Here is a 26,190-nt window from a genome sequence, read left to right as displayed (position 1 = left end):
ATGAAATGAGAGACATTGTAAAACTTCAGGAGTTGGACAATGAGATAAGAAAATTAGTGCAGAACAAAAATTATAAGAACTACCGAGTATTTAAACATGCAACCGGTCTAGTGATGGCCGAAGAACAGAAGGAATCTCCGGAAAATGAATCTGTGCCTTTATTAGTCATACCCTCAGTATTGAGACAAGAGTTAATTAAGCTTGCACATGATCAAGGACATTTTGGGGTAAAGAAGACTGTACAATGTCTATTAACAGTTGGGTGGTGGCCACAAATGTCTGCAGATACTGAACTTTTTGTGAATAATTGACTTCATTGTGCCCAGAACAATCCTGACCCCAAAATAAGAAAAGGACCTCTAAAACACCAGCCTATAGAGGGACCTTGGGTCAGGCTACAAATTGATTTCATAGGGCCACTTCCTAGGACATCTAATGGCAACTCATATTGCTTGGTTGTCGTGGATCCCTTCACAAAATGGATAGAGGCAATACCCATGCGAAATTGCACAGCCAAAACAATGGCAAAAGTCCTGCTTAATCATGTGTTTGCTAGATTCGGATTACCCCGAGTAATAGACTCGGATCAAGGATCACACTTCACTGGGGAAATCACAAAGCATTTATGTGCAGCATTAGGAATCAAACAAAGGTTCCATATAGTGGGACGTCCCCAGGCCTCCGGACTGGTCAAAAGGTCAAACCGGACCATAAAAACTGCCTTGAGGAAAGTCATCGACCTCTCAGCCAAAAAGTGGGATCAACATCTGCTGCTCATTATGATGGCCATATGTCCCACCATAAGCACTCACGGTTTTACCCCATTTGAGGCAACTTTTGGAAAACCAATGGTCACGCCTGAGCAATGGTGGCTTCCAGGAGGGGTGCCACCTGATGAGTACCAACCGCGAACTGTCACAGATAGTTATATCAAGGCACTTTTAAACACTTTATCAGAAATCCAACAATCGGTAGCAGCACATCTAAAAGGAAATGTACAAAAGATGGATTGCCGTCTAAATGATAAACTGCACTTTGTAGAATGGGAAGTAGGAGACAGGGTTCTCTACCATTATTTTAGTGAAAAGAATCATCCCCTTAGTCCAAGGTGGATGAGACCATGTCCTATTGTAAATAAAATTGGTCTGACTATTTACCAAATTGAGATAACATCGGGTAAGAAGAGGGTGAAGAAATGGTTTCATAACACCCAGTTGAAACTCTGGAAAGGAGGAAGTAGAGGTGGCACAGCAGATGTTACACTACAAGCATCTTTTAAGCCCCCATAAGACAACCAAGATAACCTGTGATGTCTTCTGTTTTCTTTCAGATAATGATGTTGCAGTCGTTGATGTACATAGTTTTGTTAAGCCCACATCTAAGATCAGGAAATTTGGTATTATTTATTGAAAATGAGCACTGGAGATGTGAGGTTCTGGGAAAACCATTATCCCAATGGAATATTCCTAAAACTTCTGCCATTCTTCAACACCGTCCAGTATACAGACATGCTTCAGATACAGAGACCACAAAACCACAAGGGATAATAATCTAATCCCATGAATGGGAGGGAAAATGCTACCTCACAGTCCTTGATGAAGGAAAAGGTAGCAGGGAACTAGTTTTTGCCCTGCGAAAAGGTACTCAGACGACAATAATCCTCACCGCCAACTGGTCTGATATGGGCATACAACCACATGGAGGATGTGATTGGACCGTAAATTTGGACCAAGTGAACTGTAGAAAGAAAATACCTTTACAATGCATTGTCAACTGCCATCGATTGTTGGGACATTGGGAAACATCTAAGTGTGTGTTTCGCACAGTCATCAGCCCATCTATAGTGAAACCAGGCCTCTCCAATATCACCATACAATTAATCCACCACGATCAGGAAGATGCGGAAGTAATACCAGTTCTTGTTGTTTCACCAGATGATCATCATCAAGAAGTGATTTTACAATGTGGACAGTTTGGACATCTAACTACTGCAAATCATGTAAAATCACCCTTTTGTGTTCTGGAAGGAGTTACTTCCGTGATCGGTTATGAGTGTGTTGGATCCATGGAGATGAATTTGAAGGAAAGTGGAACATGGACTGTGACAGGGCCATTTGAAGTAGTTTACCATTTTAACTTAACAGTAGCATCCCCTCCTATCATGAGGAAAGCCTGTCCATATGTCATCAAAAGGGATATCGTTAAAAGAGTAATAGTGGAACCTCTATATAACTTCAAATCAATCATCATACCACTTCAATTATCAGTGGTAAGAATTAATAAAGAATGTGAACCATATGTAGGCCCATTATTATCAGGTTGGAAGAATTGACTTCATATAATGTTGAGTAGCTCTGTTCATCAAAGAACCCAGAGAGATCTTGCAGCAAAGATCATAGGAGGTCTGGGTGTCAGTGTTCCGGTCTGTGTCTGTGAGGGCAGCACAGCGCCACAGAGGGAAAAGGCAGAGGGATCATTCACCACTGCGGTGGGCTCACACACCATGCTGTGGGAAAGGCTCAGCACTGGAGATCTGGGATACACCAAGCAGAGGTGTTTGATCTCTACCTGCCTCAGACCATCACATTGTCACCATCCCTGAAACACTCCTTTGTGGTGAAGGCCCAGTGAGAATCATCCCAGAAGTGCAAGGGACCTGAACCCAAAGGTAGAAAGTCGCAAGCAGCAGTACCACCATTGGCAACACAGAGACTGTTGTAACGTACAAATACCTTACCTGTATTGGGATCTTTCTGTCTTCCTTCTCTTCTGTTTTGGGGTGAGGGTTGGATTTATTGGTTGTTGTTTTTTTGTTCTTGTTCATGCACTTGTCAAATTAAACTCTAATCTGGACTCCAAGCATGGTTTTTTTGGGGGAGAAATCCCCGGTGATCACATATGGTGTCAAGGGTCTCCCTTCTGGTTACCAGATCATTTAACATCATCAGTCAGATCCCCTATCCTAAATTCTAAATTAATTCAAAAGATTATGCTTGTTACTGAGACTCTGGGGTAACACCGCCCTGAGACTCCACAGCTCCTGAGGGGCGATGAATTAAAGGTGAGGACGCTGCCAGCGCCTCCGTTTTTCTTCTGGCTAGCCCCCCCTAGGATTCTATCAGCAGATCAGGGGTTGGGGCTTTCCCTCCCTCTGCTTCTCAGACTCAGTCCCCATGGAGCCTGGTGCACCTGGGCTGAGTGCCATGGCCAGCTGGCTCCTCTTTCCTCCAGCTCAACTGCCCTGTGATCAGCCAGGAGAAGCTGTGTTGTGCTCCTGCTGATCCGGAAGCCCCTCCTCTTTCCCCAGCCCAGCTGAAGCGCGGGGCAGCTGGGCTGAACCAAAGAGGAGCTGCTGCCCTGCCAGCTGGCCGTAGTTTTAAGCCCAGGTGCATCGCTCCAACATGTGCTGGAGGCTCAGAGGGGAAGCTGCCTGATCAGCTGGCCGCTGCTGTATTTAGCAGAGGCTGCACTCCGCTCTAGCCGATGGGGGGGGAGGTGCTTTCCCTCTGCTCCACCTGGAGCACCTGGGCTGAGCCAGTGCCATGGCCAGATGGCTGGGCAGCCGCTCCGCTCCTCTTTGCTCTCCAGCCCAGCTGCCCTGAGCTCACCCCAGGGAGGCTGCGCTGCACCACACTCCAGATGGGCTGGGGAAAGAGGAGGGCTTCCCAATCAGCTGGAGCATGGTGCAGCCTCCCTGGGCTGAGTGCAGCCAGGGCAGCTGGGCTGGAGGAAGGAGGAGGGCTGCCTGCCAGCTGGCCGTGGTGTTGTTCAGCCTAGGTGAACCTTCCCCTGCGGGAGGGAGGAGTTTGCCCCAGAGGAGGTGGCCCCTGGGGTTTCCCTGCTCCATGGAGGAAGTGGGGAAAAGTCCTCGGAGGAGGCAGGTGCAGGGGACTCCCTGCCCACACCTCAGAGCCCTGTGCCCTTGCCCCAACTAACACCCTGTCCCAGTACTACATCACTTGCTCCCAGCAGCACAGTTAGGGCCACATTAGTGAGGATTGGGTGGGGGGGGCTTGGGAGGAGGTCTTTTTGCATCTCCCTTTTGGCCCCAACTGACTTTTCTATGGGTCAGTGACCTCTGACTCAAAAAGATTCACTGCCCTTCTCATAAATAAAGACGTTGCAGAAACTTTTTGTGTTTGACCTAGTCTTTTATTTAAAAATGAAGCCTGGCCAACAAACCCCTAATTGGGGCCAAGCTCCCATCTGGCCACAGCATTATAATACTCCTGCATCCCCCAGACTCTAGATCTGAGCCTATCATACACTTCTGCAACCCTCTGCCCTGAGCTCCTCACATACCCCAACCCAAATTCCTGCTCCCTCACATCCACAAGCCTATGGCTTGCTTAGTAGCCCAACCATCCATCTGACCCCAACACTCCCCAGATTGGAGCCTCCTCCCTGAGCTAGCATCCCCTTCACCTCCTCCTGCATCCAGATTTTCTCCCAGAGCGTGTGCCTCTCACCCCTTCTTACATCAAAATCCCTCGTTCCCACCCCAGAGCCTACACATCCTGTCTCAACACAGTGAGGGTACAGTTAAGACTGCACGAGTTTTTCCAGGATTCCAGAGATATCCCAGAAAAACTCTTCTGCATCCAGGGACATGTTTGTTCTTCCATTTTTTTAGTGGAAGAGCAAATATGCTCTTTTGGCAAGAAAGAGGTGGGGCCTTGTGGGAGGGTTGGCAGTAGATCTTCACTTGTTCTGAGATTTTAAAAAGTGATCTTGAGTTTAAAAAGTTTGGAGACCACTGCACTAGAGTTTCAGAATGTCAGTACATCATAGTTTGTTCTTTTGAATTAATTTGCCTTTTTTGTTGGAATGTTTTTGCCCAAGGTGTGCAATGCATTTTGCTAGATATGCTGTTGCCTCGGTTTGATGTATTAAGAGTAGTGCAGGTGCACAACTCTACATTTTCAATGAAACAAAACTGTGATTTCTAAGCACTGAAATTCTGAAACCGAATAGTCTATGGCGTAGTGCTTTTTACCATAAATGAGTAATTTATTTTATCCTGTAAATTTTAATCCCTTTAAGAAGCCTCCCAAGAAGTTGTCTGGTTCAGAATATCGTAAAAGAAAATGGAAGAGAGAACTAGAACGACAGGAAAGTGGGAAACGTTTAACTGAATATTTAAAAACTGCTCAGAACATTAACTCTGCTCTGGCCAGTGGAAATGAAGTAGAAAATGAATCTGTTTCTGTTCCCCCAGTTTCTATAGAAGTTTCTTGTGCAGAATCTGATTCACTTTCCAAGTTAGAAACAGAAATTAAAATAGAACATTTTTCGACTTCTGCTATATCAGATGTTAATGAGGTTCCTGACATTAATTCCGATGATCCTGCTAGGTGGCCTGTTGCACTTAATTCGGCAATCCGTGATCATATTGTGTCGCAAGGTGTATGTGCAAAAATAAACTACAGTGTTTATATATCCTTGACTAATTTATTGATATCACTGAGAATCTTGCTAATGATACCAGTAACAGCAGCTGCATGTGAGCGCAGTTTTAGTAAACTTAAGCTCATTAAAACGTATTTGCGATCGTCCATGTCAAATGTACGTTTGAATTCTTTGGCGTTATTGTCGATTGAAAATGCTACTGCTCAAAAAGTGGACATGTCAGAAAGCATTAAACGTTTTGCCGGTTTGAAAGCCAGAAAAAAGAATTTTTAAAAAATATATTGAATAAGGCTTTGTAATTCCAATCCATGTAAGTTACCACTATCATTCATTTCTCAGGTACAGTAACACTGTGAAAGATAAGTTAAAATGTAATGTTCTGAATTAAAGATAATTCAAAAATGTAATAAATTCCTTATTTTGAATAAAAACAATTTACTGTTTACAATGTTTATTAATAGAAAATACCTAATAAATAAGTATTGAACTTAAAAAAAACAATAATAAATGTCAAAAATAAATGTTTTTGTAGAGTATCTGTTGGAAGGGGTGCCAAATTATTAGCCTGCCCACAGCGCCCACATGTCTCAGTCCAGCCCTGCCTCGCACGTGCAGACATGCCCATGTGCTGTGTGCAGCACTCCTCGGTGTGTCTGGGGTCATGCCTTCACCCTTGTGGCTAGCCTGCTTCCAGCTGTGGCAGGTGGTGGGAAGGCACCTTCCCCCCTGGGGTCCAACGTACGTGTGGCCTCCCCTGAGCCTGGGAGCTGGATCGTAGGCGTGCTCAGGGGTTGCCTTCTGAGTCTGCATGGTGCACACTAATGCTGCACGTGGTTCCAATGTGCAGCCTGAGCAGGCCAAGTGATGATCACACCCATCCCCATCTATACCTACCTCCCATGCCCTTTGTATGTGACACACTGAGTACTCACCTGAAGATCCCCTCCTGCCTGGGAGATGTCCAGGCTAACAGAAACCAGTTCTAAGGCGAGCGTGACGGTGACCGCATTGTCTGCCTCCTCCTCCTCCTCCTGCTCTGCTGTCCCTGGTCCTCCTCCCTCTCCTCTGCCATGACCTCAGGCTGCGTGATGACCAGCGTGTTGAGGCTGGAGTTCATGAAGATGGGTGGGGAAACAGCTTCCCCACCCTCCATGATTTGGTGCAGCTCCTTGTAATAGGGGCAGGTGTGGGGTCCTGCCCCGGAGCGCGAGCAGTGCTCTCTGGCCCTCATGTATCCCTGGTGGAGCAGTTTGACCTTACTCTGGACCTGTTCCAAAATCCAGGGTGGGTGTCTGAACTCCACCAGGGACTCAGCCATGTGTATAAAAATGTCAACGTTATGCTGCTTGGAGTGGAGATCCTGCAGTGTCTCCTCCTCGCCGCACAGCTTGAGGAGGGACAGGATCTCTGCTCGGGACCAGGTGGGTACCCGCCTCTTGGTCCCCCTGAGTGGCTCCTGGGAGCCCTGGGGCTGCTCCCTGTGAGGTCCAGGGTGTGTCAGGAGGTTGTGGCTCAGCCATTGCTCAATGTCTGGGTAGCAGGGAGAGCCATGCCATCAGGGTGCTGCTTCCAGGGCCAGCTTCCTGCCACAAGGCTTGTCCAGGGTGCCTACAGTTTTAAGAGGGGCCAGGAGACAGGAATTATAGAATTGTTATTACTATGGACACAGGAGCCACCAGGGCACCTGTGTTACTTCCTGGAGGATTCTTCTTTTGAAAGAAAACTCTCTTACCCGTCCACACATGCCTTTTTCCTTGTAGAAAGAGGTTTACCAATGTCGGGAAAACCCCTGCACTCTTTCGATTTTCATTTGAGAGAACACGATTACCTTGTGGATGTAATTGAAGTTTTTTCAGAAAAACAACTGTTTTTCTGAAAAAAACTCTGTAATGTAGACATACCCAGAGACAGCCAGTTCGGGTCCAGCTGGGGCTGTATAAATAAGGGCTCCTGGAGGAAGGAGAAAAGATGCACTCTTGCTGTAGCTGGGGCACAGGAGGGACCTGGCTGCCAGGGAAGCTGGTTTCCTGAGAGGGTGCATCTACACTAACTTGTTAGTTCGAGCTAGATAGGGTAATGAGGGCAAGCAGAGTTGCAAATGAAGTCCGGGATTTAAATATCCCGGGCTTCATTTGCATGTTCCTGGGTGCCGCCATTTTTAAATCCCCCTTAGTCCAAGTAGGTAGTTCGAATTAAAGATCTTAATTCGAACTGCCGTTACTCCTCATTCCGAATTTGAACTACGAGGAGTAACAGTAATTCAAATTAGGATCTTTAATTCGAACTACCTACTCCATGCCACGTGTAGCCGCGGGCACGGAGTTCAGACTAAGGGGGATTTTAAAATGGCGGCACTCGGGAAAATGCAAATGAAGCCTGGGATATTTAAATCCCGGGCTTCATTGCAACTCCACTTGCCCTCATTACCCTACCTAGCTCGAACTAACGAGCTAGTGTAGACGCACTCAGACAGAGCAGAGCTGGGAAGAGGCAGGCAGAATGGGGAGCCTCTAGCCTGACCTCACTGCTAGGCTAAAGGGCCTGAGTGTACTAAGGCTGTAAGGAAGCAGCTAGGGTAGGCAAACGCCGCAGGTCCACACTCCCTTGCCAATGGTGAGTGGCCATTACAGACTGCAGTTTGCCCCTGAGGCAGGGCTAGATGAAGACTGGCAGTGGGTCACTCAGGCAAAGTGAGAATAGAGGGACTGGGGGTTCCCTAGGAGGGAAGGACCCCAGAGTGCAGAGACACAGGACTGCCAGTAAACAAGGCGGACGAGTGACAACTGTAGTGGACATTGCCAGAGAGCAATGTCGTGAAAGGGACACTGAGGTCAAGGAGTGATGAGGATCTGGAACAGGAGAATGAAATGTTGGGGGAGACACCAGCCAGAGGGAGACATCCTGCAGGTTGCCAAGAGCTAATTCCCAGTGCTACTGACAGGGGGCGCTGTGGCAGTGAGTCGTGCCTTGTGACAGGGTAACATTACAATATATTAGGTACTGCACAAGAAAAAAGAGAACAGGATCCCTGACTAAAAGCAGCTGTTGTCCAAGGCCATGCTCCTACAAAGACTTAAATATGAGTCACTTTATTTATGTGAATACATTTGTCTTTGACATCAAGAAGGATTACTCACATGTATAAAGCTATGCACATCATAAGAATTTGAAGATTGCTGCCTAAACTATATTCGGGTCCTGGCCCTGGCCCCCAGAGCAGCCGCCCCACAACCTGTCTCTAACTTCAGCAGCCACCCACCACATGACCCGCCCTGGGAGCAGCTGAGCAGCCACCACACAGCCCTGGCTCCCCACTCTTCCACCAAGCCCACTGCCAGCAGCAGCTTACCTTCCTCGCTCATGGAAGATGAGTGCTACTGCACAGCCCTGCTGAGGAGGTGGGTAGGATTCAAATTCTTTGGGTGCACCTATGCAGTGTGTACCCTAGAGGGAGCTTAGGTTGTCACCCAGTGTGCTGATCAAGCCACGGAGCACAGGTGTCCAGCATAATAGGCGGGGGAATGCCTGGACCTGAACACACTCTGCCCCCAGAACACCCGCTGTAGTCATTCTGGGGGCAAAGAGTGGCTGCCCCCAGCATCTGCCCTCCCCATGCCCTGGGGCTGGAGAGGCAGAAGCCACACATCTTCCTCCCTCCCAGTACTCCGGGACTGGGGATGGCTGGGGCATAGGCACCCATCCAGCCTGCTCCCTGTGGTGGTGGTGGTGGGTGTGCATGGAGCGCTGCCCCGCCTCCCCATGGTGGCAGGAGGGGTGGGGAGGCAGCTTGGTTCCCATAGAAGGGCGGGGCCTTAGCCAAAAAGGTGGTCTGGGAGCTTTCTTCCCCCGGCCCTGCCTTTACCAACTGCTCATGCTGGGGCTCCCCCCACCCTGTCCTGCTTGGTCAGAAGCTCTGGTTTCCTCCAGTGAAGGCAAAGAGCTGGGATTATCACCCCCCTGCAGAGCAGCACAGACTCTCAGCTCTGGAAGAGCTCAGCTATAGGGCCATTTGCAACACTGAGGAACACAACCCTCAAAAGGTACCAAGCTCCAAAATAAATCCATCTTACTCTCTGTAAAAGTTTTACATAAAGAAAGTTCATAAGGTCAGCCATCTTTATCAATGAAAAAGAGATAATCCCCTCTCAGGCAACATTATTTACACTGTGATTGATAATAAACACAAATGTTTTATGAAGTGTAAAAGGTAGGATTTAAGTGTTTGCAAGTGAAAACAGACAGATCAAAGTAAGTTACTAAATTAAAATAAAAAAAGATGCCAGCTAATTGTAATATATTAACAAATAAGTTATATGTAAATTCTTACCCTAAATGGTCCTCCTTATCTCAGGAAAAATACTTTCTCAGATTTGATCTTTATTCTGACCTGGGTCTACAGATTTTTCCAGAATTCTTTAGAGGCCTTTGTTTTCAGGTTTCTTCATGTGTATGTATCCTATTAGGGTGGGTGAGGTAGTTTCAAAGGGCAGCTGAAGATAAAGACCTGATATCTTACTAATCTTTAAATAAATAGACTTTCCTACAGGATGAACCCTTTGTTCAATTGCCCCTTTTGCATGGAAAAATACTAGATTCAAGATGGATTCCAGTACCAAGTGGCATGGTTACATATCTTTCTAGGACCCACCACAGCTATTGTTGGTTTGAGAACTGAATCATTAAGTTCCTAAAGTATCCCTAAAGCCCCTCATTTAGAATTAAAACCATATTCACATTTCACATTTCTAACTTCACATACATGTGCAAAATAATGATTCCTCAGCAAAAATAGGATACAGGCAGTCCCCGAGTTACGCGGATCCGACTTATGTCGGATCCACAGTTATGAACGGGGCCCGTCTCCCTGGTCTCCAGCAGACCAGGGAGAGGAAGCAAAGCGGCGGAACACGCGGGCAGCGGACAGCCCAGATGTGTCTGAGCTGACCGCTGCCCGCGTGCTCCTTGGCTTTGCTCTGCTTTGCTCCCCGTCTGCCTGGTCTGCAGACCAGGGGGACGGGGAGCAAAGCGGCAGAACACGCGGGCAGCGGACAGTCCAGACGCGTCTGGGCTGTCCACTGCCCGCGTGTTCCGCGGCTTTGCTCTGCTTTGCTCCCCATCTCCCTGGTCTGCAGGCCAGGGAGAAGGGGAGCAAAGCAGAGCAAAGCCACGGAGCACGCGGGCAGCAGGACAGCCACGGCGCGTCTGGGCTGTCCTGCTGCCCCCGTGCTCCGCGGCTTTGCTCTGGACGCCTGTGGTACAGCAGCTGGGGTGCTGCCGGTTGGTCCCATAGCGCCGCTCTGGGCGCTACTGGACCAACCCGGCAGCACCCCAGCTGCTCCGCCCCAGGCGTCCCCAAGTCAGCCGCTGCTGAAACTGACCAGGGGCTGACTACAGGAAGCCTCTGCCCCGGGCTTCCTGGAATCAGCCATTGATCAGTTTCAGCAGCAGCTGACTTGGGGATGACTGGGGTTCTTAAGTTGAATCTGTATGTAAGTCAGAACTGGCGTCCAGATTCAGCCGCTGTTGAAACTGATCAGTTTCAGCAGCGGCTGAATCTGGACGCCAGTTCCGACTTACATACAGATTCAACTTAAGAACAAACCTACAGTCCCTATCTTGTACGTAACCCGGGGACTGCCTGTATCTTGATTCAGCAAATTATAACTTTAGAATTGATATGCTACATAATACATTTTGCCCTAAGCATCTTTGAGTTATGCATATTTATGTACATAAGCTAATATTCATGGGGGAAGGCATGAGATCCTGTTCCACACAGTCAAATTAAAGGCAAAAGAAGAAGTGTTGTAACCAACTCTTAAAAATATTCAGACCATATAGTTAACCAGTGGAATCCATGGCTGTCTTCTCTCTCTGCAAGGTACAAATTATGCCCATTGTACCCTAATGAGAGTCACTCTGACCCTGTGGGGAGAGCAGGGCCCCATGATTTCTGAGGAAGCATTATTCATGCAATGTCAGTCAAGTTACCCAGGAATCCCATCTGTTTCCCTCTTATAAAATCTCAGGCTATGTCTATGAGTTTTCTCTGCAAAAAATATGCTAATATTTGCATGAATCGTGATCTCATTTGCATATTCTCTGCCGATCCATTTTTTTCGCTGGGGGTTTTTGTGCAAAAACAAGCAGTGTGGACATTTTCTTTTTGTGCAAAAAACCCTTTTCCCACATGATCCGCATTAGGGCATAAGGATCTTGCAGAAAAAGGGGGGGGTTGTGCAAAAAGAAAACATCCATACTGCTTGTTTTTGCACAAAAAGCTTTAGCAAAAAAACAGATCGGCAGAAAATATGCAAATGTGATCGCAACTCATGCAAATTAGTCCCTCATTAGCATATTTTTTGCTGAGAAAACTCGTAGTGTAGACATAGACTGCGAAGAGTAGCCATGTTAGTCTATATCTTTAAATACAATGAGTAGTCCTATGGCAGTTGAGGCTACATCTACATTGTGGTGCTATTTCATGTTTTAAGAACAAGCGTATATCAAAATATAACAGGCTTTTTATTCCAACGTCCTTGTAAACCACATAGATGAGGATTAAGGGATGTTTTGAAATAGCGCTATGTTTCAAAATTTGGTGCTGCATAGACAGTGCCAAATTTTGAAATAAGCTATTTCAAAATAAGATTGAAATAAGATACACAATTTGCATTGCTCAAATTGTGTATCTTATTTCAAGCTAAGGGTGCAATGTAGACACACCCTTAGCAACTAACAAATATATATATAGCATTATGAGCTATTGTGGGCAAAAACCACTTGTTCAGATGGTTTTATCATGAAATCAAACTCCAACAAATTCTGATTGAATATTTTGCAAAGTTCAGGTACAATTCCCACATTAGCTATTAAATAAAATGATCTTGCTCTGGAATTCCCAACAACTACACTGCCAGGCATAGAGACGCTGCAGAGCTATCTGTGATCTGTAAATACCAGCTGTGATACCATGGTTTGTCTCTAGTTAAATATTTGAGGTTTCTAAAATCTGACTTTCATCTTCTGCTTTACCAGTTCACACTTCAGCTACAGAAAAGCAGGGTCCCAGACTGCAGCAATTCACAGATATTGGCTCCTTCTGTCCAATTCAGTGTCCTGACATGTGCATCATTCAAACCCGGCTGAAGTTGTTCCAGCATGTTTGACACATAGAGGAGAGTAGTGTTATTTGTAATTGTATGAAGTGTGTATCTGGCATGATTCAAAGGCCAGAGGCAGAAAGCTGGATGGGTGAGGGGTGAGGCTGGAGTTCTCAACACAGAAGCTCACTTTGCTTAACATGTGGTTAGTTTATGAGGAATTTCTAACCATTGAAGCCATTCACTAAAACCAATGCTGGGCTCACATTGGTAAAAGACTGGGCTGTTGTATAAAGTACACGTAGTGTGTCACAGGGCCAAATCTATCATTATTGCACATATATAAATCTCCTCTTTCAGAATAACCAGTGGAAGATAATTAGAAACACAAATTTACTTTAAATTAACAGACTCCTTGTCTTTTGTTTTAGCATCTTCTGAATTAATACCCCATTCCTAGTGGATTCAGAACATTTTTCCTAGTACATCTCTGCCCAGCTCTTCCAGTGACATAAAGCAGGAACTTACCCTTGGTGAACTGAAGAAAGAGAAGAAACCAAAGCACCAAAGTGGAGAGATGTCCCTTCATTGCCAGCCAGAATTGCTGTCCCCTCCTGACCCTGCACTGGCTGCACCAAAAACCTCTGCCAGGGCTCCTGTGTGAGTGACAAGTGATAACAAAGCAGTGGAAGGGAAATATATAGATTCAGAGGCTGGCATCAGCTGCCAGAAGGAACCAATAGAAACAATGTTCACCTTTTTAGACATTATCCAAGGGTTTATCTAAAACTTCATGCAGCTAAAACATCCAATACAATTCTAAAACTCCGACTGTGCCCATATATGAGTGATGCGTCCGCTTCTGATGTCACGTTCACTTCAGTCTCAGATCATCATGTAACCACCCTTTAGGGTGCAGGGCAGAACAGTGTGAAAAATGATTCTGTTTTATTAGGCAAATAATAGAAAGGCTTGAATGTTGCTCATTTGATAAACTAATTAAGAAAGCAAATGCGTGTGTGTGGAACCCTCTACATCTGAACCCCAGAGGGCTGTGTAGGTCCAATGATAGCCAATCCACTAAAACAACACAGTCGGGATGTTACCACTGGGGTCAGTTGTAAGAAAAATAGAAGAGAACAACCCTTGCTCTTTCTGTGGAACCCAGACTCCTCAGGGTTCCCTGAACGGGGTGGGAACAGCATTGGTATATTGGTGGTAGAAACATGTCATGGAGCTCTTCTTTACTGTGACTGTCAGTGGCAGCAGAGACTCAGAGGGTTTCCTGCTTATCCAGCTACAGGTTGTTCTTCATGCTTCCTGATTACATTCTGAGTGATCATCTCTCATACCATAGTGTAGTTGGCAACCCAGTCCTGGACTCTGTGTCCAAGCCAATGTTAGGCCTACTCAGGGCAGCACAGACTGCATTCATCAGCCTGGACAGTAGAGAGAACTGCAGGGTCCTGGCCATTTCCAGCAGTCTGAACAGAGAATCTCCTTTATACTCTGAGCAGCCGAATCTCGTCTCTTCTGTCCTGCGAAGAACACCACAGTGGCCACAGGACCTGGGTCCCCCAGGAGAGAGCTGTAAGTTAATCAAGAAAACAACATAGCCAACATCCAATGGAAAAGCATCTATGGACGGGGACAATCAAAGGTAAAATCCAGCCCACAGATGCTGTGTATAGGTGTGTGTTAGAACAGGCCTAGCAGAGTTTAAATGGAATTTTGAATGAGCCCGTCACAGCGATTGCGGTGCCAAACAGAAAGGCGGCCTTGTAGAAAACAGCTCAACTGTAAGCCTCTCTGGCACTCTGCCACCCTCACTTCCTGAAAACAAAACTGCTATAGCATGTGCTCCTCAGCCAGCAAGCACATTTCCCAAGCCAGAGGCCATCTTGGTGAGTGGCAAGAACTCTGAATCAGCACAGGAAGTTCTCTATCCCCTGTCCAGAGACCAGCAAAGTGTAGGAACCATGGGGGCAGCTACACCAGCTCTGGGTCGAGTACAGCACAGTGCAGCCAGAGACAGTGAATAAACAGAATACAGACCAGAGAATTAAAGACTGACTGATAATCAGAGAAGGGCGCTGGCAATGGACATGGCTTGCACGTCCTTGCATAGTTTGCTTCAGCTCTTCCATGGATGGGATCCTTTCCCTGGCAGTGGTGTCCACACAGACAAGACGTGTTAAAGAACGACAGTTATTGTAGGTGACTATTCTTCCTTGTGGGTGAGGCTGCTGCCTGTCCCCGCCTCCTAGGGAAGCCGAGCTGCAGTGTGAGAGATCTAGCTTCCCTAGAGTCTGTGAGGGGTTTCTCCTCGTTCGTTCACACACCCCGATGTCACAGGCTACATCTAGATTTCAACCTCTTCGAAAAAGAGCATCTAGTCTACAACCAGTACTTTTGAAAAAGCAAGCCACTTTCTCAAAAAAGAGCACCAGGCAGTCTGGATTCTCTCTTTCGAAAAAGCACAGTTTGTATTACATAGCACCTTTTTTCAAAAGAGCACTTTCGAAAAAAGGCGTTCTTCCTCGTAAAATGAGGTTTTCCGCAGTCGAAAAAACTGTCATGTTCTTTCAATTTACTTTCAAAAGAACGCAGCAGCAGTCTAGATGCAGGTAAAGTTTTTTCGAAAAAAGGCTACTTTAAAAAAAAAAACCTGTAGTCTAGACCCACCCTACAGTGTTCACTGGTGTAATCTTGGCTGTTCTTGTCATTCACATCCACTTCTGATCCTTTGTGGACATTCCCACTGATGGGGGTGAGGAGGCAAAGGGGGCAGATGCCCAGGGTCCCAGGCAATTTAAAGGGCATGGGCTACCATGGCCACCACTGCTGATACCCAGGCTCTTTGGCTAGACGGACTGCAGGGCTTCTAGGCATGTGCGCCTGTCCCAGTGACTGCAGAGCAGCACCACCGGGGCGGTCTGGCTCCTTTCCAGCTAGTGTCAGGGCAGGAGTGGCCCTGTTCAGAGGGTGAGTCTTTGAAAGCAGAACCTGCAGGAGGAGCAGACCCCACTGCAGCAGCAATTGCTGCAATTTTGTAACCAGGGCGTGAGCGGGAGGGGTAGAGCCATGCTGGGAAGCCAGGAGAGAGCCAAGCTGCAGGGGTAGGGCTGGGCCCAGGACTATGGGGAGTGAGGGAGGAGCTCAGGAATTGGGCTGGGAGGTGCCAGGTTGGGAAGAGAAAAGAACAGAGGGGTAGGGGCAGAGTTAGGCAGTGACAGCTGTGAAAAAGGAGTTGGGATGGGGGGAGGACTGGGAAGAGCTGGACTCAGGGACAAAGAGGGAAGGATTTGAGGTGGATACAGGATGACTGGAGGGACAGAGCTGGGCTGAGGGTGTTGGGGGGGGGGGGGGAGGCAGAGAGGGGAAGGAGCTGAGCTGGGCATAGGGCCACTGTGGGACAGACTGGATGTTGGACTCAGGATCCAGTGGCTGCTGTCCAACAGGAAAGGTGCTGGAAGTACCTGCTGGGCACTGGCATTGTCTGGAGTCAGCCAGGGAGGAGAAGGGCAGAGTGGGTCTGGAAAGGGGAAGGGGAATGTGTTTGGGTGACAGAGCTGGTCCAGGGCAGGTATTTGAGACTATTTGGTTGTGGGGCTGGTGGCTGTTCTATTGAGTCATGTGGCTGATCTCATGGTTGGTATTTGGTGCTGGTTTGGGGTGATGGGATGATTGGAGATGGGGGCTGGCACATGTATGTGTGTTGCTCTTGGGACTGTGTAAGGGAACAGAGATGGAGTCTCACCAAAAGATTTATTTATGCTCACTGATTAATGATTGTGATGTAGGCTCCATCACTGTCCATTTTTAAATCAAGTTCGAAAACCTCTGCTGGAGGAATTATTTTGGGGGAGATTGTTCCCATCTAGCATCTGCGACTAAGAATGTGACACCCCAGAAAGAGCTTCAATTGGCGCATGTGTAACATGCCAGAGAGAGACATAAGAACCTTGGAGGATTATCGGGAGAAATTTCATACATCTAAAGTCTTGGCATGACAAGGCCCTGGCCGGGTTGATTTAGTTGGGATTGGTCCTGCCTAGAGCAGGGGGCTGGACCTGATGACCTTCTTGGTCTCTTCCAGCTCTATGGTTCTATGATTCTATGATCCACAGCTGTGGGTTTATTAGCCAATCTGTGCTCTGAAGATAAATTTAATCATTATTGAGGTCACTAGTTATTGTTGGTTCTCTGTTTCAGCCAGACTTGTAGTTGTATTTTCCTTCTTATGCTGAGTGGGAAATTGGCTGAAACATGATGTCACAATGAAATTCTATCAGAGAGATACAATGACTTGCCTAAGGAAACTCAGCGTATGTCTACACTACAAAGTTAATTCGAACTAAAGGACGTTAGTTCGAACTAACTTTCATAGGCGCTACACTAGTGCTCCGTTAGTTCGAATTTAATCGAATTAACGGAGCGTTTAGTTTGAACTAGGTAATCCTCATTCCACGAGGATTAAGCCTAGTTTGAACTAGCTAGTTTGAATTAAGGGGTGTGTAGCCCCTTAATTCGAACTAGTGGGAGGCTAGCCCTCCCCAGGTTTCCCTGGTGGCCACTCAGGCCAACACCAGGGAAACTCTACTGCCCCCCTCCTGGCCCCGGAAACCTTAAAGGGGTACTACCCAGCCAGCAGACCCTGCACCTCACATGGATCGAGCCACCCACCCGATGCCCCCCAGCCCTCCCCCTCTTCCCGGGACCAGGCTGGCAGCTCCGGGAGCTTGCTTGGAACCGCAAGAGGCAGGCACCCGCCTGGGCTAGTGCGGACATCGTGGACCTCATCCACGATCTCCGCACTAGGCACAGGAAAGTGTGACAGCTTGGGCAGGAGAGCTGTCAGCTTAGCCACCCAGGAGTAGGTGTGCAAGAGAATCAAGGGGGTCCACTGAGACCCCCGACCCGGAGCCCTGAGCTTACAATGGCCGTCCTGGGTCAGACCAAAGGTCCATCTAGCCCAATAGCCTGTCTGCCAACAGTGGCCAACCCTAGGGACCCTGGAGGGGATGGACCGAAGACAGTGACCAAGCCATTTGTCTCATGCCATCCCTCTCCAGCCTTCCACAAACCTTGTGCAAGGACACCACTCCTACCCCCTGGCTAATACCACTCCATGGACCCAACCTCCATGACTTGATCTCACTTCCCTTTAAACTCTGTTCCAGTTCTAGCCTTCACAGCCTCCTGCAGCAAGGAGTTCCACAGGTTGACTCTTTGCTTTGTGAAGAAGAACTTTATGTTACTAGTTTGAAGCCTGCTACCCATTCCTTTCCTTTGGTGTCCTCTAGTCCTTCTTTATGGGAACTAATGAAGAACTTTTCTGTATGCACCCTCTCCACCCAACTCCTGCTTTTAGAGACCTCTATCCTGTTCCCCCTCAGTCTCCTCTTTTCTAAGCTGAAAAGTCCCAGTCTCTTTAGCTTCTCTTCATATGGGACCTGTTCCCAACCCCTGATCATTTTAGTTACACTCTCCTCTCCCAGCCTTTCTCTTCCCCTCTCCCACCTCCTTTTCCCAGTCTCCCCCAGTTTTGTTCAATAAAGACAGATTCCATTTTGGAAGACACGTTATCTTTATTTTGTACATCAAGAAGAGGGGCTAGGGAAGGGTAAGTGGAAGGAGGTGAGGGAGGAATGGGGTACGAGCCCCCGATGGGGAGGACTGGGCTGGCTCTGCGGGCTTCTGGGGGTGGAAGCTCTCCTGCAGCCCCCCAATTGCCCCCTCTCCCCAGATGGCAGCTTGCGGCAAGTGCAGCCGGGCTGATGGCCGAGTGCTGTGATGTGCCCAGTGTGGGCACTCAGGGCACTCCAAGCCAGGACTGGTTTGCAAGCGGGGCACCCCTGAGAACTGTCTGTCCGGGGTGGGGGTCGGGACCCTTTAAGCACAGCCCTCGGCTAGCCTGAGACAGCAGCTCCACGCTCTAAGTCCTCCTCTGATGCCCTGCCGGCACTGCTTCCGGCCATCCTTAAGCCTGGTTCAGGGTCCACTTAATGTGGACGCGCTAGTTCGAATTAGCAAAACGCTAATTTGAACTAGTTTTTAGTTCTAGATGCGTTAGTTCGAATTAGCTAAGTTCGAATTAATTAATTCGAACTAAGTTAGTTCGAATTAACGTTGTAGTGTAGACGTACCCTCAATGAATCAGTGGCACAGAGAATAAACCCGGTGTTCTGCTCTAAGCTGTAGGCAACATTATAGTAAGTGTTCCCTAAATTTAGGCATAAAGGGCTATATTTTTAATGGAAACTCAATTTGGCCTCCTTTTCAGATTGTTGCATACGCAAATGATTATGTGTGCCCCAAATGTAGTGTTGGGATTCTTGTAGCTGTTGGCCTAAGGAATGGATCAAACAGCTTGAATGCCTTTCAGTGTATTTATTCATGTGTCATGGAAGTTCATACTTATTTCTGGGAAGAGTTTTTACACAGCGAGGAAGGTTGGTCCTGGGGGTACAGCAGGAAGAGCTCTATGTTCAGTTCTCTGCCCTGGACTTCCTGCCTCCCATGGCTGGGATGAGCAAATGGAGTGTCAATAGTGTGCCAATGGCAGGGGAATTCTCTGGCTGCTTGTGGTCTGGCTCAGGCCCAGGGGGGTGATGGAACATGGGTAAATCACTTAATCTCTTTGGGCCTCAATTGCCTATCTGTAAAATGGTGATAGCATTCCTTCCTTCATCTTGCCTGTTTAGATTGTAGTCTCTGTAGGGCAGGGAACTGTCCCCATGAGCGTTTACAGCATTTGGGGCCCCTTAGTGCTTCTGAAATACAAATGCATGAATAATAACAGCTGCAATGATTCCCCAATGGGGCCTGAATTCTGGCGTTTGCATGCTCAAGTACCTTCCAGTACATTAACCTAGTTTTTTGACCGGCTGTCTGGAAATAGTTTTTAGTAATAATAATGAGACTGATCTCAGCTGGTTACCCTAGCTTAGAAAAGGAAGAGAAGAGAGGATTCTTCAGCGCTGAGATATTGCACTGCAGGTTCCAGACCCAGAGCCTTCAGGTAGTGACAGTTACAGAACTTCAGTTTATTCTGCCTCATCCTCTCAAAGACCAACGGGAGGAAACTCCTGTGCTGATACAATGGGGAAAGGACTGGATAGTGCCTTGGAAGCAAATAAATTGTGAAGCTGCTCTGGAGCTTGCACCAGTCCCACATGCATGGAAAAGGCAGCTGGAGGGATACCCACAGGGAAAAGCTGAAAGTTAGGGTCTCTGCACTTAGTAAATGTGTATTAGAGAAAATGATCCACCGAAACCCAGACAATAGGAGATTGAAAGAAGAGAAGATTCCCCTGGGTCCAACTGTAGCAGATGCCATGCTCATCCTTTCTAGAGGGACGATTGACTACTCAGACCTGTCAAGAGGCCTGTTTGTGGAATTGTATGGATTAGTCACATAAAGAAGATATATGAATATAAGATCAGCCATGCGGGGTCAGACTAACTGTCCATCTAGCCCAGTATCCTGTCTGCTGACAGTGGCCAATGCCAGGTGCCCAGAGGGAATGAACAAAACAGAAAATCCTCACATGATCCATCCCCCATTCCAATGTCACCCATTCCAAGCCTCTGACAAACAAAGGCTGGGGACACCATTCATAGGCTATGTCTACACTGCAGCATTTTTGAGGGAGAGAAATGCAAATGAAGTCCTCATTAGCATTTCTCATGCTCTCATTTGCATAGTCTCTTCTGATCCATGATGCAGAAGAGGTTTTTGTGGAAAAAAACGCAGTGTAGACGGAGGAAAATCCTTTTGTGCAAGATCCTGTATACCTCCTTCTGTGAAAAATGGCCCTGTCTACACTGCGGTTTTTTCCGCAAAAACCTCGTCCGCAAAATGGATTGGAAGAGACTATGCAAATGAGAGTGTGAGAAATGCTAACGAGCGCTTCATTTGTGTTTCCTCTTCCACAAAAATTGCTACAGTGTAGACGTAGCCATAGAATCACAGGGTTGAAAGAGACCTCAGGAGGTCACTGAGTCTAACCCCCTACTAAAAGCAGGACCAACCCCAACTAAACCATCCCAGCCAGGGCTTTGGCAAGCCAGGACTTAAAAACCTCCTAGACCTCCCTCACTGCAACTTGAGACCATTGCTCCTTGTTGTCATCCATCACTACTGTGAACAGCCTCTCTCCATCCTCTTGGAAACGCCCCTACAGAAGTTGCTATCACATCCCCCCTCACTATTCTCTTCTGTAGACTAAATAAGTCCAAATTCCTCAGCCTCTCAAGTCATGTGCTCCAGCCCCCTAATCATTTTTGTTACCCTCCCTTAGACTCTAATGCATCCACATCCTTTCTATAATAGCGCCCAGGAATTGGATGCTATACTCCAGATGTGGCCTCAGCAGTGCTGAATAAAGGGGAATAATCACTTCTCTAGATCTGCTGGCAATGCTCCTACTAACACACCCCAATGTACTGTTGACTCATATACCAGCTTCTCATCCATTGTAATCCCCAGGTCCTCTTCCTACCCATCCTGGCTAATAGTGATGTATGGTCCTATCATCTATTAACTTATCTAGCTCTTTATTGAATCCTGTTAAAGTCCTGGTCTTCACAGCATCGTCTAGCAAGGAGTTCCACAGGTTGATGTGCGCTATGTGAAGAAATATTTCCTTTTGTTTGCATTAAACCTGCTACCTATTAATTTCATTTGATGACCCCTAGTTCTTGACTTACTTGGGAGCATATAAATAACTTTTCCTTATTGACTTTTTCCACACCACTCGTCCTTTCATAGACCTCTATAATATCTCCCTTTGGTCATCTCTCTTCCAAGCTGAAAAGCCACATTCCTCTTAAGCTGTTCTCATATGCCTGCCATTCCATACGACTAATCCTTCCCCACTCCCTTCTGATGTTTTTTCAATGCCAAGATATCTTTCTTGAGATGTGACCACATCTGGTGCAGTATTTAAGATGTGGGAATACCATGGTTTTGTATAGAGGGAATATGATATTCTCTGTCCTATTCTCTATCCCTTTTTAAATGATTCCTAACATTCTATTTGCTTTTTTGACTGCCACTGCACACTGAGTGGATGTTTTTAGAGAACTATTCACAGTGGGTATGTCTAGACTGCACCCCTCTGCCAGCAGAGGGATGCAGATTAGGCAGGTCGAAACTGCTAATGAAACAATGCTTTAAATATCTTGTGCTTCATTAGCATAAAAATGGCCGCTGCTTTTTTTCGAAATGGAGTTTTGTTGGAGAAAAGTGGCAGTCTAGAGGCTGATCTTTCGCTAAAGAAAGCCTTTTCCGATAGATCCTGTATACCTTGAATAATCACATCTCTGGATCTACTGGTAATGTTCCTCTTAAGGTAACCTAGTATGCCATTAGCCTTCTTGGATACAAGGGCACACTGTTGACTCATATCCAGCTTCTCATCAACTGTAATCCCCAGCTGCTTTTCTGAAGAACTGCTGCTTAGCCATTTTCTTTTGGCCCAATCGTCTAATCTATCTAGGTCATTCTGGACCCTATATCTGCCCTCCAGCATGTCTACCTCTCCCCTTAGCATAGCATCATCTGTAAACTTGCTGAGGGTGCAATCCATCCCCTCATCCAGGTTATTAATAAAGATATTGAACAAAACCGATCCTAGAACCAATCCTTGGAGTACTCCTCTAGAAACTGATTGCCTACCTGACATTGAGCCGTTGAACACTGCCCGTTGGGCTTGACCATCTAGCCAACTTTCTATCCATCTTACAATCCATTTATCTAATCTATCCTCCCTTAACTTGCTGGCAAGAAAATTGTGGGATCTGTATCAAAAGCTTTGCTAAAGTCAAGGTATATCACATCCACTGACTTTCCTATATCCACAGAACCAGTTACCCTATCATAGAAGCTAATCAGATTGGTCAGACATGACTTGCCCTTTGTTAATCCCTGTTGACTATTCCTCGTCACTTTCCCTTTTTCCAAGTGCTTCAAAATGGATTTCTTGAGGATCCCCTCCATGATTTTTCTGGGGATTGAGGTAAGGCTGACTGGTCTGTAATTTCCTGGATTGTCCTTTTCTCCTTTTTAAAAGATGGGCACTACATTCGCCTTTTTCCAATCATCCGGGATCTCTCCCGATTTCCACGAGTTTTCAAAGATAATGGCCAAAGTCTCCATAATGACATTTGCCAACTCCCTCAGTCCTATCAGATGCATTAAATCTGGAGCTATGGATTTGTGTATGTCTAGTTTTTCTAAATAGTTCTTAACCTGTTCTTTCCACACCAAGGGCTGCCCACCTCCTTCCCATACTGCATTGCCTAGTGCATTAGTCTGGGAGCTGACTTTGTCTGTGAAGACAGAGAGAAAGAAAGCTTTTCCCACATCACCTGTCACTAGGTTATCTTCCTCATCTAGTAAAGGCCCCACATCCTCTGTGATCAACCTCTTGTTGCTAACATGCCTGTAGAAACCTTTCTTGTTATCCTTCACATCTCTTGCTAGTTGTAATTCCAATTGTGCTTTCATCTTCCTGATAGGTCCCCTGCATTCTTGAGCAATATTTTTATACTTCTCCCTTGTCATCTGTCCAAGTTTCCATTTGTTGTAATCGTCCTTTTTGTGTTTAAGCTCACCAAGGATTTCCCCAGTAAGCCAATCTGGTCGCCTACCATATTTGCTTTTCTTACTGTGCTTCAGGATGGTTTCTTTAAAATGCTGTCAGCTCTCCTGGACTCCTTTCCCCTTCATGTAAGCATCCCAGGGAATCCTGCCCATCAGCTCTCTGGGGGAGTCAAAGGCTGCTTTTCTGAAGTCCAGGGTGTGTATTTTGCTACTCTCCTTTCTTTGTTTGGTCAGGATCCTGAAATCTACCATCTTATGATCACTGCCTCCCAGGTTGTCACCCACCTCTACTTCCTCTATTAGTTCCTCCCTATTTGTAAGCAGCAGGTCAAGCTGCACATGGGCCCTGGTCAGTTCCTTCAGCACTTGTACCAAGAAGTTATCCCCAACATTCCCCAAAATTTCTTGGATTGTCTGTGTACTGCTGTATTGGTCTCTCAACAGATGTCAGGGTGATTAAAGGCCCCCATGAAAACCACGGCCTGTGATCCGGCAGCTTCTCTCAGTTGTCTGAAGAAAGCCTCATCTACCTCATTCACCTGATCTAGTTGTGAATAGCAGACACCAACCACAACTTCACCTCTGTTGCTTCCACCTCTAAACTTAACCCATAGGCTCTCAACAGGCTTTTCTCCCTCTATTTACTGGAGCTCTGAGCAGTCATACTGCTCTCTTACATACAGTGCAACTCCTCCTCCTTTACTCCCCCACCTGTTCTTTCTGAACAGTTTATACCCTTCCATGACAGTGTTCTAGTCATGCGAGTCATCCTACCAAGTCTCTGTTATTCTAATCAAAGCATAGTTCTTTGACTGGACCAGGGCTTCTAATTCTTTCTGTTTGTTTTTTTGCATTTGTATACAAACACCTGAGATTACCAATTTATTGCCCTACCTTCTCCATTCCAATCAGGGTTCCTTCTTTTTTGCTCATTGGTCGAAGAAACCAAAGTCCCCTCCGACACCATCTGCACAACCACGCATTTACTTCCTCAGTTCAATGATCCCCACCTTGACCTTTTCCTTCAACAGGGAGGACAGATGTGGTAACAGCTAATTTATTCCCCATCATTTTGTACTGTGACACAGTCCCACCTAAATCTTGGTGGGTCCCGTGTTTTCAGTTGGATTGTTTGCCTCAGAGGCTACATCTAGACTGCAGGCTTCTTTCGGAAGAAGCTTTTCTGGAAGAGATCGTCTAAAAAAACTTCTTCCGAAAGAGAGTGTCCAGACTGTAAAAGTGCATCGAAAAAGTGATCTGCTTTTTCAACAGATAGCATTCAGACTGCCTGGATTCCCTCTGGAATGTAAGCAGTGATTACTATGGACGGAGTGGCTACCAGGGCACCTGTACTTTTTCCTCTCCTTGCGAAAGAACTCCTTCTTCCCTGTCCACACATGCCTATTTCCGAAAGAGCTCTTATGGAAAAAGGCTTCTTCATCATAGAAAGAGGTTTACCAATGTCGGAACCCAGACCCTCTGTTCTTTCAAATTTTTTTCAAAAGAACATGATTGCAATGTAGACATAAATTAAGTTTTTTCAGAGAAACGGCCGTTTTTCTGAAAATATTCTGTAGTGCAGACATACCCACAGTGCACCAGTACTCAGCATTCCCTCCATCTGGGGCATAGTTCTTCCAAGTTTCTGTCACTCCCACATGCTGCATCAGGAAGCCCCATCAGGGTTCCCCCCAACTGTGGGGGGAAAGATGGTTCTGTGCATCAATCTGAAGGCCATGTGTGATATCTCATGCCCATAAGGTGCACAGAACAAAATTCATTCTACACATGGGCAGTGTGTGGTGGGGATGGGGGTGAAGAGTTCCAGGGGCTGGAGGAGGCATCATGGCTGGGGCAGAGGGTTGGGGTGTAGGGGAGGGCTCTGTCTGTGGGTGCAGATCTGGGATGGGCCTGGGGGTGAGGGGTTTGTGGTGCAGGCTGCCTGGAGGAGAAAGAACTCTCCCCAGCCCTCTCACCACAGCAGAGCAGGGCCAGGTGACAGGCACCTCTCTGACACCACAGCAGGTCCCTGCCAGGGCTGGGTTGGGGCCGGGAGAGGGGCACTTCTGACCCAGCCATGAAATGTCAGGGGCAGGTCTGTGCCGGGGTTTGCAGGGGGAGGTGCCCGTCCCCCGGCCGCAGAAGGTCTGTCTTGGTTGACAGGCACCTCTCCCCTCTGCAGCCATAAGCCCCTGTGTGCGACTTCACAGGCTGAACGAGGTGTACAGATAGTTCGGATTAGGAAGCCTAATCCGAACTATCTAGTCCGTGCCGCGTGTAGCCGCGCGGCACGGGGTTCGCACTAGCCAGCTTTTAAAAATGGCGGCGCCGGCTTTATGCTAATGAAGCCCGGGAAATTCAAATCCCGGGCTTCATTGGCAAGTTCGGTATGCATACATTACCCCCCTAGTTCGAACTAGGGGGTAGTGTAGACATACCCTTGGAGTTTAGAGTGATCCCCTCAGTCAGGGCTCACCTAGACTATACTAAAGTGTCAAAAGAGCAAAAAAACCCACCCTCACTGCTTCTTTTTGAGCAAAAACCCCTTGTGCAAAAAGAAATGGCAGAAAATATGCTAATGACGTTGCAACTTATGCAAATGAGTCCCTCATTAGCATATTTTCTGCCAGAAGTACTTGCAGTAAAGACGTAGACATACTAAGGATAACATTTCAATACCCCTATGTTCAATATTAAATTGATCTGTACCCCCCCAAACCAGCCAAAATTGCTCACTTTGGCAATCAAGCTCTAGCTGCTGAGCACCTAGGCAAAGTAGGTGAGTGTATGTAAATATTTCCTGGTCCTGAAGCCCTTTCCTCATTTACTTTTGCTGAGTTTTCTCTCTGCTACTGTGAATTAAACAGCCACATGGGGATCATTACCTTTAATCCCAGTTTCTTTTCCAGGGGTTGCATTTCAAGGCAATAGTCCTTTACATAGGGAAGTTGGGAATGAAATACTTCTTTTTTACCTGAACACGTGTGCAAAAAGAGCCAAGAAGAGATCTGTATAACAAGCAGTAAATCTCTACTGTGATCAGTCACCTTGCAATTCCAACCTGGT

At 46.9% G+C, this 26,190-nt stretch overlaps 1 protein-coding gene across 1 annotated transcript in view; it reads left to right on the top strand.

The window, feature by feature from the left end:
• Positions 1-26,190, top strand: part of LOC149525640 (uncharacterized) — a 238,290-nt gene that overhangs the window by 65,352 nt on the left and 146,748 nt on the right. The window lies entirely within an intron of this gene.

Source organism: Pelodiscus sinensis, chromosome 1 (genome assembly GCF_052426305.1).
Source record: "Pelodiscus sinensis isolate ZL-2025 chromosome 1, ASM5242630v1, whole genome shotgun sequence".
Taxonomy (NCBI): Eukaryota; Metazoa; Chordata; order Testudines; family Trionychidae; genus Pelodiscus; species Pelodiscus sinensis.
Note: the sequence above shows the minus strand (reverse complement) of the source record. Positions and strands in the feature narration are given on the sequence as shown.